The 14,516-nt window shown below is 42.6% G+C and overlaps 1 protein-coding gene across 6 annotated transcripts in view; it reads left to right on the top strand.

The window, feature by feature from the left end:
* The first annotated feature begins 563 nt into the window (after nt 1-563).
* Nucleotides 564-14,516, top strand: part of CEMIP2 (cell migration inducing hyaluronidase 2) — a 79,086-nt gene continuing 65,133 nt past the window's right edge. The window contains exons 1-3 of one of the 6 annotated variants that reach the window (XM_067039576.1): nt 623-1,086; nt 3,039-3,116; nt 4,833-4,913. The gene's annotated coding sequence lies outside the window, so the exon portion shown is untranslated. Of the gene's footprint in view, nt 1,087-1,492; nt 1,514-3,038; nt 3,117-4,832; nt 4,914-14,516 lie in introns of those variants that run through there. The other 5 variants (XM_067039575.1, XM_067039579.1, XM_059072702.2 and 2 more) reach the window with 5 other exon arrangements.

Below are 14,516 nucleotides of genomic sequence, written 5' to 3'. Positions count from 1 at the left end.
AAGACTAAGAAACCAGAGCCAGTGATTGGCCAGGTGGGGGCAGCCGCGGTGCGGTGGCCGAACGCACAGAAAAATTTTGGGAGTTGTGGAAGTCCCTTTGGGGATGATGGGGCGCAGTTTGGCTCAGCCAGGAGCGATGAAGGGGCATGTCCAGCTCAGCCGTGAGATGTTGGGGCGCAAAGTCAGGCTCCCCCGGGAGGTGACGGGTATAATGTCCAGGTCAGCCTTGGAGTGATGGGGGGCGCAGTGTCAGGCTCAGCCGGGAAGTGATGAAGGTGCAGAGTCAAGCTCAGCTGGGAGGTTATGGGAGCTCTGGGTTAGGGTCAACCTGGAGTTGATGGGTGCCGCAGCGTGGGGCGCTGCTTGGGGGGGCCTGCTCCAGCAACCGGGCGGTCAGGTGCTGTTCCTGGGCGCCGCAGCGAGAGGCGCTGAGCGCCGGCGTTCGCAGCTCGCCTTGAGCTGGGACAGCGGGAGGAGCCCTGCGCGGTCACCGCCTCCTCCGGCCGCAGGCTCCTCCTCTCCTCCCGCCTTCTTCGTCTCGCCTGCCCGAACGCCCAATCAGCAGCCCTCGGCCCCGCAGAGCCGGGTTGCTTGTCTGGGCGGCGGAGGCTGAGCGCGACCCAAGCGAGCCGCGGCGCCCGCCGACCAGGGACAGGCGGGACTCCCGGAACCCCGCTTTGCCCCGCGCGACCGCCCCACTTCATTGTCGCGCGGACGCTTCGGCCCGAGTCGCCCGGGCCACGATTCTCCTCCTCTTCCTCCCGGAGGGGAAGGAACGGAGACGGCGGAGCAGCTGCTCCGGAGAGAGCAAGCCAAGGCCCTTGCCCGTGAGGCTCGGGACTGGAGGAGGAGGAGGCGGAGGCGGAGGGAAGTGCGCGTCATTCCCGGGAGGAGAGTGTTTCACCTCCAGGCAGAGGCTGCGGCTGCCAGTTGCGTAAAAGCGGCAGCGGCGGCGGGCTGGGGCTGGAGGGGCTCCCTGGCCATGGAGGGAAGATCCAGACCCGGGGACGCCAGGAGCTCGGCTCTGTCTCTTTGGACTGCTGTGTAGGCACCTGAATTAGCCGACGCTAAGCGGGGGAGGGGAAGGTAAGAAGCAACGGGGTCACCAGCCTCCCCCCTCCGCCCTGCCTCCCTTGCTGCCCGCTGGGGGCCACTGCCAGGACGCGGACCATGGTCCTCCGCTCCTTCCCGGCTCCTGGCAATCAGGCATTGGGGCATTTCTATTGAAACGGCAAAATCCTCCCGCCTCCCACAGCACCCTCCCGCCCTCCCCCCGCGCGCCGCCTTTCTCCTCTTTGGATTAGGAGTAACAAGACTCCCCCGAGTAAATCCTGTCCATAAGAAAGGGTCTTTGGGAACCACATCTTGATTTCTTTCTCTCCCTCGCTCTTTTCATTGCTTTTACGGGGAAGCAAACAATGGACCTTTGAAAGTCAGTGTGAACAGTCTTAAACTTTCTGGAGAGGGCTGGCTTGGGGGAATAAACCCCACAGGAAGCCGACTACAGTGAAAGGTTGGTGGAATGTGCATTGCAGAGTTTCGGCTTCAGTGAGCGCGCGCGTACGCGTTTGGGGTGATCTTTGTCTCTTTATTACCCTGGGTTGGTGCCCCCCCTGTCTCCCACCCCAGTTTCTTTTAGTTAAGGTAAGGCGACTCTTTAAGAACTCGTGCAGCTTTCTTTAAAGCTGGGGAAAGGCTTAGCACTGGACCCCACTTCCAGCTTTCCTCTGCAAAGTTGGGAGGTCTTGGCAACGGAAGGGGGTCCGGCTCTGTGAGGACCCCTAAGTGCTGCGGTTAGTGCTGGTTGCTACACCCCTTGTAATAAAACCAAGGTTCTGACGTCCCTGGATGCTGTCTGCTGAGGGTTGATTTGTGTCCCCAGATTTCCTGTGGAGCGGAAGCCGCTCACTTAAATTCTCCGCATTAGGTTAGGAAAACAGACTTTTTGATATATGTCTCTTTTCATCAGCAGTAAGGGTTAAGGATAGAGTGCTTAATAATTTTAAGAACTTTCATTCTGCACAGGAGCCACTCACTGGCTTGTGTTCACTCCCCTTGTTTCAGTGTGACTGTGATGCGATGTTGCATAATTGCACGTGTTGAGGGTGTGCAGATACTATCTTCGTGAGCTCTTCCCAGTACAGAGTGAGAAGAATTTAGAGGAAGGGGCATGGAGGGGGGTTTCACCTGAGCTGAGTGAGGACTGAGTCCTCAAAGCAGCCAGGCTTACCTGTTGGAAATGTCTGTGTTTTAAAAACAAATACATTTAGGTTCTGATGAACCTATGGGCAGGACAGGAATAAAGACGCAGACGTAGAGAATGCACTTGAGGACACCGAGAGGGGGAAGGGTAAGCTGGGACGAAGTGAGAGAGTAGAATTGACATATATACACTACCAAATGTAAAGGAGATAGCTAGTGGGAAGCAGCCGCATAGCACAGGGAGATTAGCTCGGTGCTTTGTGACCACCTAGAGGAGTGGGATAGGGAGGTTGGGAGGGAGACGCAAGAGGGAGGGGATATGGGGATATATGTATACATATAGCTGATTCACTTTGTTATACAGCAGAAACTAACACAGCATTTAAAGCAATTATACTCCAATAAAAGTTAAAAAAATAAAAAACAAATACATTTAAAATATTTAGCCTTATGGTTCTTTGGTTGTCTAGAAAGGAGCTATTAATGTTTTTTTGACCCTTGAAGGAAACTTGGTATTTTCAAAATTGGTCTGGGCATCATACTTTGGTTGTGTCTTTGATTAGCGATGCAAAGGGTTCTTCTGAGTTCGCATTTCTGGGCAAAGCAGAAGATAGTGCACTTACTCTGCTTAGTAAACATTGGGTAGCACCTTTTTGTGCTTTATCCTTTACATTAAAACCACTCCTCTCAATTTTCTGTGTACCTGCACGACAGGATCTGTGTGTGTGTGTGTGTGTGTGTGTGAGTGTGTGTGTGTGTGTGTGTGTGTGTAACTGGAAGTCTTGTGGTTTTCAGTTCAGTCCACGTGATGCTGTCTTATCTGAATGTGTTTACAGGCCCAGAAAAGGAAGGTTAGAAGTGAATTCTGAGTCATCACCTGTTGCCCTTTAAGAGTCTGTGAATGAGCAAGCAAGGTGAGGACTGACTGGACAGGAAAACTGAATCAGTAAATTCTTACATGGTACTTGTTTAGATTTCCTTTGTCACAGCTAATTGAGTAAAAGTCTCTTTTTTTTTTTAAAGGATTATTGGTTTTTGTTTGTTTGTTTATTTATTTATTTATTTTGGCTGCATTGGGTCTTGGTTGCTGCACGCGGGCTTTCTCTAGTTGCGGAGAGTGGGGGCTATTCTTCGTTACGGTGTGCGGGCTTCTCATTGCGGTGGCTTCTCCTGCTGCGGAGTATGGGCTCTAGGCGCTCAGGCTTCAGTAGTTGCAGAACACAAGCTCAGTAGTTGTGGCTCGTGGGATCTAGAGCTCAGGCTCAGTCGTTGTGGCGCACGGGCTTAGTTGCTCTGCGGCATGTGGTATCTTCCTGGACCAGGGCTCGAACCCGTGTCCCCTGCATTGACAGGCAGATTCGTAACCACTGCGCCATGAGGGAAGTCCCATAAAGTCTGTTTTCTTGATTTGGCGTTTAACCCCTCAAACTTTCAAAAGTCCAGAAACTTTCACAACAGGAAACCAGAATGGGGCAACACCTCATTCATGTTCTAATAGACATAATCAAGCCTGTTCTCAAACAGCTATCTTGGAAATGAAGAGGAAACAAAGCAGAGAGTAAGGTAGTCTTGTGGGCCATTTCTGAATTTGAAAAGTTACTACTTACTAGCTATGTGCCTCTGGGCAAGTTTGTGAAATTGAGAATGATGAACCACATGTCAGAAAGAGAAAATTTAAATTATCATTGTCAAATGAACAGTTTTAGACTCTCATGGGATGCTGTATGTAAATGTGTACCTTGTAAAGTACTGTAAAATATTTAAGAGTATTGCATCATCCACCCAACCACCATCCCTTCAGCTAACAATTATTAATCACCTATTGTGTGTCTGTCAGGCGTTCTGGAAGCAATCTGATTGCCCACTCTCTTTGTGGAGTGTTCTTTTTGGTAGGGAGAGGGAGTTGGATGAATTGGTTGAAATTCAAGAGGTCACAAGGAGCAAAGATAGGGACTTCCCTGGGGGTCCAGTGGTTAAGACTCCTCGCTGCCAGTGCTGGGGGCACAGGTTCGATCCCTGGTCAGGGAACTAAGGTCCCACATGCCTCGAGGCCAAAAAAAAAAAAAAAAACCCACAAAAAACAAGGAGCAAAGATAACCTGGTGGCTTCCGTCTATAAAGAATGATAAAACAGTCTCTGCTGTTGAAGAAATGAGTCTATTCAGGTACAAAAGGAAATGAACAATTAGAAAGCCCAATAAGTGTTTGGAGAATTATGCATAGAATGCTTTAAGAACCCAGAGGAGGATCAGATTGGGAATGGGAGGGGGAAGCAATTTAGTGAAAAATAAAATTTACTAAATCAGACAGAATAGTAGGGGCTGAAAACTGGTGTTAGAGGTACCATTTTGAAATGTAAAGATTGGAGGACTTGAAGTCAGAATTGAGTTTAAAACAAAGCTCTGACAATTGTTAACCATTTGCTTATTGGGCAGATCCCCAAATTATTCACATATTGTTTCTTCATCTGTAAAGTAACTTTATGGAATTCTTTGAGGATTAACTTTGATTTAATTTGCTGTGTATATGATAAAGTACCATACAAGCTCATGCTCTTTGGTACTTTCAAAATATGTTCTTTTTAAAAGCTGTAAATAGATACAGTTTATAACTTAGTCTAATTGGTCTCAGTCACAGATTTCTATTTTATTGGCCCTTTCCTGAGTGTGCTGAATCCCATCTTGAGTGCAAATCTTCAGCTGTTGTCATATGGTGAGTCTCACTTGTTCAGGCATCTTCTTCTCAGCCAGAGGAAATCTTTTCATCACGTTTGGGTTGTGAACACTAATTAGAAGGATGGGCTGTCTAGTACAGCACAGCAATTGAGAGGGGCTTGTCTGGGTCTGTACTGTAATTTCCGTACTCTCCTCCCTCCCTCCCAAGTCAGGCTAGTCCTTCTCTTTGTCTTGATCCTAACAAAATGAATATAGAAAAGGAAAAAGAAAGGACAAGAAAAACTATACATCTACATTTTTGAGACCATGAAAATCACCCTTAATAGTTTTCTCCATTTGTATAGAGGTGTAATTTTCAACTACACTATTAAAGAGAGGCTGTGCTCTCAATAGCAACAGCTGCTGTCTAGGTGAAACTTGAATCTGTAAGCAGTACTTTCTTTAATATACTTGCCTTAATTCTCCCCCTGAAATGGACTTAAGCTCATCTGACATTTTAGTAAATTGCCTTTGATAGAAATCCATACTCAGATATTTAAAACTGCCATGTTAAATGTGACTTTTGGGGTAAGGGTGGTATGACTATAAATCAGTTCGCAGGACAGTTACACATGCTGAATCTTAGCATGTAGTTTGAATGGGCCTCAAAAATAATATTAAAATGAGGAAGTTGAGACCCAGAGAGGCTAACTAATTAGGTAAGGTCATGTAGTAAATTAATGGCTGAGCAGGGACAAGAACCCCTTTGTCCCTATTTCCAGCCAGCATTTTTTTTTCTCCAATCTACTCTAATTTGTTACTCTTTGGTTTTGTTAGCAATTTAGTTATTTTAATGTTTTAATAGTGAAATAATTTGCATTCGGGCTTAGAAACCCACTGCGCCCAAGTTTAAGGTAGACACTGTACCTTCTGTTTTGTTTGGGAGAATCTAGATATGATATGGTACACAGAATGGGGTGAAGCTACTTGTAATAAGTTTGTCAGATAAGGAACTAAGTGTAAAAGTAACGTTAACTTGCATTTTCTATAGTCTACTAATTTAAAATATTGTTGAAGTGCACATATTTTAAAAGAAGCAAGTTCTGAGTAAGAAACATTACTCAGATTTGTGTTGTGAAACATATGATAAAAGCATATTAGAAATAGGTTTGCATGTTCTTTTGTTTTTCCTGTACTTGCTTTGGGAAGCCTTTAATGCTGGTTGTTAGAAACCATGCCCAGCAAATATTTTGTTACATTCCCAAGATGTACAAGGCACTGTGCAAGTTGCTGTGAATGATACAAAGATGTGTGAGGCATAGGGTCTTTATTAAAATGTGTCTTTACAAAAAGTGAAACAGACTTAAAGATGTGTATGACTTAAAACTCAGAATTGCTATCTCCCAGCGAATCAGTCCTTTGATCTAGTAGGCAAATCTGCTCTGAAATTGTTATTATTAGACTAACCAGACTTGTAACAAGGTATTTTCATTACATGGTGACAAGTGATAAACCTTTCACTTTATTTACTTTGTCAGGGCTTCATCTTAGTTTGGACAATAAGTAAAACTTTGGCAGCATTCGATGCGATTTTATATTATGAAAAGTTTGCCTATGAGAGCTTGTGGCGGTCTTAGCTTTAATGTATTTAAAAAATGACTTTAACATTGCATAGAAGTGCGACTGGGACATTGTTTTTGCCTGAAAAGTTTGCAGTTTAAGACAATCCATATTGAGCAACTGAGAAAAGAATTGTCTTCATTGACTCTGAGTTTGATGTTAGTATCTTAAAACATATGCATATTCACCACAAACTAGATGTCATGTCTGATGACCAAGTCTCTCCGAAGAGAGAAATTATTATTGATTTGGAGGCTCTTGCCTCATTACTGGCTTGTGCTTGGAGACTGCAAGCCTTCTCTTATCATAATGGTCTCTGCTAATGGTGACTCACTTCCCTGAAGAATGAGTGAGATTTTTTGTTTGTTTGTTTTTTAATACACAATGAGGTTGGAAAATTCATTATTAACATTTAAGAGATTGGAAAGATTTAGCACAAGGACAAATGCCTGATTCCGATTACAGAAGAAATGAGAAAAATGAGTCATTTTTTAAAAAATTGTGGCTACAAAAACCCCTCACACATACCATTGTTTTTAATACCACCAGTGCCACCACTATAAAGTCAACGTTGTATGAGGATTTAAAAAATATTATACTTCATTAATTCAAAAGATATGGCTTTAATTGTTAATAGGTGCTTGGTGATAGCCATTCCCCAACCATCCAATACCGTATACTCAGACAGAATGAAGTGCTAGTAATGTTGAGAAGCTAGCAATTTGGTAGCAAGTGGACTGTGTATGAAGGTATAGGTGAAAAGGCCAAATGAAAGATAAATCGTCTTATCCGCATGATTAATGACATCTTTTGATGGATATTAGTTGCTGCTTGCCCAAGTGCCTGTCCTTACCATATGGCCCCCCTTCAGTTCATGGATAACCTTCCCCAGCTGCCTGGTTACCATGTCATCTGAACTTGCCTTTAGCCTTAAAGTATTTCTTCTTGCTCCCTGTTTGTGCTTGTCCTCCTCACTTGAGCTCATTACTCAGCTCCTGTTTACCTGTCCTGCTACTGCTGGCAGTATTCTATCCCTGTTCAGCCATGCAAAGTCCAGCCTCTGCTCTAGTGCTGAGTAATTGCTCATTCACTGGGGGTCCTGCCTTTTGACTCTCTGGTACCCCTGAATTTGACAAATGTCAAGGAGACTGTGGAAGGGGTGTAATATGGTCCCTATGGTAGGCCTAGGTTTCACAAGCCCTAGGAGGACAGGGACTGTGATTTTTTTGTATTTTGGCCAGGAACTCAGGAACTCATCTGCAGGTGACACCTGCCAGCCAGCCTTCTGGAGCATACGAAAGACATCATGAGTTTGTTGTTTTCTCCCTATATTGGTTATTGTTGGACAGTGTGTTGTCATTTTAGGGGCAGAGTTCAGTGCTAGATTTTAGTTCACACATGCAAAGGAAGGTATTAGTAGTAGTCTGATGGTATACCTTTGGGTAAGTAAGTTTGGGATTTAATAAAATCTGGCTATCACCCCTTTAGACACACCAGCCTAGTGTCTTTGCCTCAACATATATTGTAATTACTTGTTTACCTGTGTCATCGTCTGACGCTCCCCCCCCCGCCCGCTAGGCTACGCGCTTCTTGAAGGTAGAGATCATGTATATTTTTTGCACCACTGGGTCCCAATCATCTGGCAAAATCCTTGTCTCATAAGCAATCCCCAAACCTGAACGCATTCCCTGTTTGGTAAGGCTTTTCTCTTAAATATACTGTATGAAAAATGGACAATGTGTTGTAGGTTAAAATATATATGTATATACATTTGGATTTTGATCCTGCACCTGCCATTAATAGAAACTTTGCTTTGATGTTGGATTGAGTAGCCTGGATCACTTCAGTCTGGGCATCTCATTATTCATCTGGAATATTTCTTAGTTTGAAAGGCATGTCAAAACATACTTGGTATATGTTTCCTACTGTCATTGCATTTTGATGTCTGTATATCACTGGCTCATAAACTTTTGGTAGACCTGTACTTATTTATCAAACACATCTCTGTTGCCTTTTCTTTTTTCCCCACCTTTCAACATTCTACCAACATGACTTTCTTGAATTTTTCTTCTGGAGAAGCATCTTAAAGCTTTTCCCCTGGCACTCGGCAGAGAATGCAGCCCACAGGCAGCTCTGCCCTTTGCTATGACCTTAATTAAATCAGCCTCCCTCAGGTCAGACTTAGGCTTTGGTTCTTTCTTTCGAAGGCCAGCTGCAAGGCTGATGACATGCCTGCGCCTGCCATTGTGTGCCTCTGTACAGCCATCCGTCACTGTCAGCAGGTTGGGAGTCTCTCTGCTGTGTCCTCCCAGCCAGTGGGGAAAAAGGGCGAAGGGGGATGGTCTAAAGACCCTTGAAAGGGAGGGGAGAAAAAAGAACAGCTTTCAATAGAAAGAATTAAGGAGAAAAAGGAATCTGAGGAATAACAGTCGGAAGAAAGGAAACAGAAGTGAAGGGCAGAGAACTGGTAGGTAAAATGACCCTCTCCTTCTCTCTCCAGTTTTCCAAGTTGAAGAACAGTCATGCTCTAGTTTTGCTTATCCTTTAGTTCTTTACTTCTACCCAGAGGCCTACGTACTTTGCTCTTTTTTAAAAATTTTATTTTTGATTGGGCGAGGCATGTGAGATATTGTTCAGTTGTCACCCTTTTCTACCCGCCTTGGTCTGTAGATCTGTATTTTTGCCCCTTTTGTTTCTCTTTTGTTTCCCGGGATAATGTTCTCCAGCCTTTTCGCTCTATCAGCCATCTTGGCTTTAGGGTCAAGCATTGCTTTTCACTGACGGATCTGAAAAAAGACAGGATTAATGAGTATATTTGGTGGCAGAAAAATCAGACATCTGCCTCCTATACCTTGCATAAATGAGAGGAGTAAAATAATGAATTAAACTATTTCTTAAAGGTCACTTACTTAACTTTAAAGTGGGAAAGTGTTCACTGGGTTTACTTTGGGCATTAGATATTATAAATAAAGACTGTTTTGAGGGACCATATTTTAACAGAAGATTCCAATAGAATTTGCCAAGGATATATACACTTTGCTAATCTGAAATCCTTAAATACAGACCCATGAGCATATATTGTTTCGTTGTTTTCCATGAAAGCAAACTCTTGGTATTTGTAGTTAATTTTTGTTTTCCAGGGATTTACTGTTTCCTGACTATAGTTTTCTAGCAAAGCGAGTACAGATTAAATGAAAAGTGAATTTCTAAGCAGGGAAAAAAATGTCTTCTAACTTTAATAATTATTCCAACTCAAATGCTTAGTGGGAAAAAATTTCTTTCTAGTAAATTTAGTCTTTTTAGGACTATATGTTTGAAATATTCCTGGTGATTTCTCGGTATTGTGGTTTAATAGAGTTAGTGTGTATTGAGAGTTATTTCCTTTTGAGGGGGGAGGTAATGTGAACAATATATGGTACCAAACTGGAAGTCAGGTGCATATTGGTGTTTATATATAATAATAGGTTAACTTTTGAGTATATCATTCATCCTATGTGTCTAAATTGACCAAGTGCAGAAAAGAAGGTAGAAGATTAGAATTAAAGTGTCTCAGTACCTTATCCTTTCACTTCATAGGGAGCTGTTTATGATTCAAGGTTGGTGCATTCCCCTTCTATTTCTGAACATTGGCCTCGGTGTGATCAGCTTAGTAAAATGAGCAGGAATCAATGCAGGCAAACTAACTCTGCAAAGTGTCTTATTTCTTAGGAATGTGCCACACAATTGCAGGTGCTAGTGACTCATCCTGATTTGGAGAGTTGAAGGACAAAGACAGAAGGGCTATGACAAGTGCTGGGTAATAATGGAGAATGTGTGAATGTGACAGTGTGAAGGCACTGTCCTGTTTAGAAGTCTCAGAGTATTCATTTCTTTGGGAGTCTGCTTACACAAAACGAGGCAGATCTCTGAATGGAAGTGAACTTATTTTTTTCCTCACCATCTGTCTATTTTCTCTCAAATAGCTATAGGAATAGACCTAGCATTTATGCTGAATTCCTTTGCAGTCATTGTTGTAGAAAAAATGTGTTTTATCTTGTTTGGTCTGGGAATAGAATATGTAATAAAGTATACTCTGCTAAACTATGTATAAGAGAATTCCCCCTCTCTGAAACTCTCTTTGTTTTATCCTTTGCATTTGAAAATCTTTATATGAGAATATTGATCACACTTAAATATTTGACAGTTTGTGAAATTAAAGATCCTAAAAGTCAACTTTGCTAAATTTGTTTCTTACTGAATAGTTTTGTATGATTGAGTTGTTGAGCTCATTGTTTATCAACTACAGACATAATCTGAATCTAAAACAAAGCTAGATGAAATATCCTACCTCCTATTCCCCCTCACCCCACACAAAACCCAAACCTGAAAATCACCTTGATGTTATTCTCTCTTGTCCTTCTCTTAAAAATAGGAGATTGAAAGTTAGAACCATTAATGAAAGTTCAAGGCCATTAGGAGCTGGTTAAGAATTTTGTTAGGTCATGATTACTAGTAATTATAAACAAAATTATCATTTGTTTTCATGATAATTTGTGAACACCTCTCTTTCCTGGCATAATTTACTTTTATTTTTGCTGTAACTGAGCATACCAGTCAGTGTGTTACAAAGACCTACTAAGATCTTAATAAAAGGAAAAGTTTCCTTAGCCAGGTTTTGGCCAGTTGTACTGAAACTCTCAGAAAGTAGACTAATTTGTGGAACTGACCTTTAGGTTGGATACTGTTTCAAGAATTATGTCCTGATCAAAGAAAGATAAACTTGAGATCATGCCAATTTCTTGACTGTTCCTACAAGCCTGAATTTTCCATTCAAAAATAAGTTTTTATACCAAGTGTAGGCAGGATTTAATAGAGCTTAAATGAGTCAAAAGTATTGCATTTTCATTAGGTGTTCAGTATGATGGGGCCAATATGCATGGCATAGCAATGGGCTGTGGGACACCCCTACGTTGGGTTGGAGGGGCTGGATAATTTTGCACTATAGGGCAAGTGTCCTCAACCACTGTGTAAGTGATAAGCACTTGTGGTAGGCAATTGGCCTTCTGTATTAGTAGCTCAGCAGTAGAAAGAAAATGAAGACTCAACCCTTTTAAAGAGTTCTTAGGAGTTTTGAATTAATTGCCGCTATCTCTCTATTGAGAAGTCTTTTCCTTTGATCATAGCATTTATTTGCTGTCAGCATAACAATATAAAGTGGAATGGAACATTTCCTTTTTCCTAAGTACCTACTGCATTTCATAGTGTGTGGTTAAAACTTACAGATATTGTGAAAAGTTGAGCTTGTCTAGATGGTTTGCTGTTTTTTATCTTTAGAATTTCTATTTGCAGTTGTTAATAATACCTTTTAGTCACCCACTAGATTGCATATTAGCATTTTGTAAAAATTAATGCGTTGACTTTTTTGCTTGAAGTAATAAATGTTCTCAATTTTTCCCAAATTAGGGCAACTGATATAGAAATTAGACAAATTTCCCAGAGCCTCAAGGATGTTGAAAAAAGAGTAAATGGGAAATTCCAGTCTGTGTGTGTGTGTGTCCGAGAGCGAGAGAGCGAGCGCGAGAGAGCGAGGAAAACAGTAAGTTCTAAGTTCAGTAAGCACTTACTGAGTTCCTACTGGGTGTAAGTTCCTGTGAGAATACCAAGAAGAGTAGGGTGTTGTCCCTGCTCTCAAGAGGCTTTTGGTCAACTGCAGTAGATGGACATGTTCTTACATTAACTGAAACATAAGGCAGAAAGTAAGGTGATTCAGCAAGAGTTTTAAACAGAGTACAGGAAAGAACAGGCAGGGAACTTATTGTGGAATCCTAAGAAGCCTTCATGGATGAAATAGCACAGTATTTGAAAACTTTATAGGAGACTATATCAATTTTCTTAAAATCATGCCCCCCTTTTTTTTTTTTTGCGGTACGCGGGCCTCTCACCGCTGTGGCCTCTCCCGTTGCGGAGCACAGGCTCCGGACGCGCAGGCTCAGCGGCCATGGCTCACGGGCCCAGCCGCTCCGCGGCGGCACGTGGGATCTTCCCGGACCGGGGCACGAACCCGTGTCCCCTGCATCGGCAGGCGGACTCTCAACCACTGCGCCACTAGGGAAGCCCCATGCCCCTTTTTAATAGGTCAGAAAACCCCAACTATGATCTCCTTTAATGTTGAAATTTCAAAATAAATTACTTTCTGTGATTATTGAAATTTATAGTCAAATTAATTAATTGAATACTCTTCCCAACTGTGAGCCCCTCCCACAGTTACTGTTTGAGTTTATACACTCTTTTTATCCAAGAGAAGAATTTTATTTAAAATAAACACAAATTTTTAAGGGTTTTTTTTTGGTGAGGGCAACTGAGAATTTGACAAAATACTAGGTTTTGAACGCTACCCCTTTTTTCAGTATTTGCATATCTTTAAGTTGATATGATTTTTTTGGTACTTTTAGACATTTCTTTCATTATCTACTTTATTTATTTATTTTTTTGCGGTACGCGGGCCTCTCCCGTTGCGGAGCACAGGCACCGGACGCGCAGGCTCAGTGGCCATGGCTCACGGGCCCAGCCGCTCCGCGGCATGTGGGATCTTCCCGAACAGGGCCACGAACCCGTGTCCCCTGTATCGGCAGGCGGACTCTCAACCACTGCGCCACCAGGGAAGCCCCATTATCTACTTTAAATTTTGCCTACATTCCTGGTACAAATTTTTAATTGCGTGATTTTATTTTCAAATTAATTATTACCAAGACTTTGGGCTGCTAGGTTTTTAATCATCCAGGAAATAAATATTCACAAGATAATTCTTCTAAGGAACATCTAAATACCAAAAATTATGCTCCAAAAGCTTTGTAGAGTGTATTTCCAAATTTGATATGAATGACTTGGGTTATTCCCCATTTTGGATTGTCTGTGTTTAGGGGTTTAGCACAGTCCAAAATAACTCTTAAAATATATCTTAAAATACTGGTGTGTTCCTTCTGTATACTGTGTGCTTTCCACTAGAAATACAGCCCCTTTAAAAATGACAGGTGAGGGCTTCCCTGGTGGCACAGTGGTTGAGAGTCCGCCTGCTGATGCAGGGGACACGGGTTCGTGCCCCGGTCCGGGAAGATCCCACATGCCCTGGAGCAGCTAAGCCCGTGAGCCATGGCTGCTGAGCCTTTGCGTCCAGTGCCTGTGGTCCGTAACGGGAGAGGCCACAGCAGTGAGAGGCCCACGTAACACAAAACAAACAAACAAAATGACAGGTGATATAAACAAATTAACAGTATATTAAGTAAAAACTTCCATCTGTAGTACAAATTTTAAAATGACACCTATTGCTAGCCTTGAATAAAGCTTGAAAGCCAGGGGAAGCTCTTCATCCTCTTTCCTCTATTACGTTTCTCCGTTGTTCTTGGGAACGTAAACTAATATTCAAACTAATGCAACCAGTAATAACCTTATGGACTGAACAGCCTGGGAACCTATCACAGTATTTCATGATATTTCCTTGGTCAATTTCACCCTTCCTTCAAGCAAGTGATTTAAAATTGAATTTAGGACTCTATGTATAATATTGTTTAACTTTTTTTTTTTTTTTTTTTGGTGGTACTCGGGCCTCTCACTGCCGTGGCCTCTCCCGTTGCGGAGCACAGGCTCCGGACGTGCAGGCTCAGCGGCCACAGCCCACGGGCCCAGCCGCTCCGTGGCATGCGGGATCCTCCCAGACCGGGGCACGAACCCGTGGCCCCTGCATTGGCAGGTGGACTCTCAACCACTGCGCCACCAGGGAAGCCCTGTTTAACTTTTTATACTATTTCATTGACACAAATACTGTTAAAATAAATACTTGGAATAATTAAAAATGAATAAATAATAAAATTGAATTTAGGAATTGCATTTCTTGGGGATGCTGTATATCTTTTATCTTTATCCCCCATAGTCCCTACCACAATTCTCTAATGACAGTAAGAGCTCGCAATTGCTTATTGAATGAGTGAAATGACAGTTTTTCCCCATGAATAATTGAAATCTAGCTAGCAATCAATATATTTTAAAATAATTGATTTATAATACT

This window comes from Kogia breviceps, chromosome 8 (genome assembly GCF_026419965.1).
Source record: "Kogia breviceps isolate mKogBre1 chromosome 8, mKogBre1 haplotype 1, whole genome shotgun sequence".
NCBI classification, from domain to species: domain Eukaryota; kingdom Metazoa; phylum Chordata; class Mammalia; order Artiodactyla; family Physeteridae; genus Kogia; species Kogia breviceps.
This window is presented reverse-complemented; position numbering and strand designations above follow the sequence as displayed.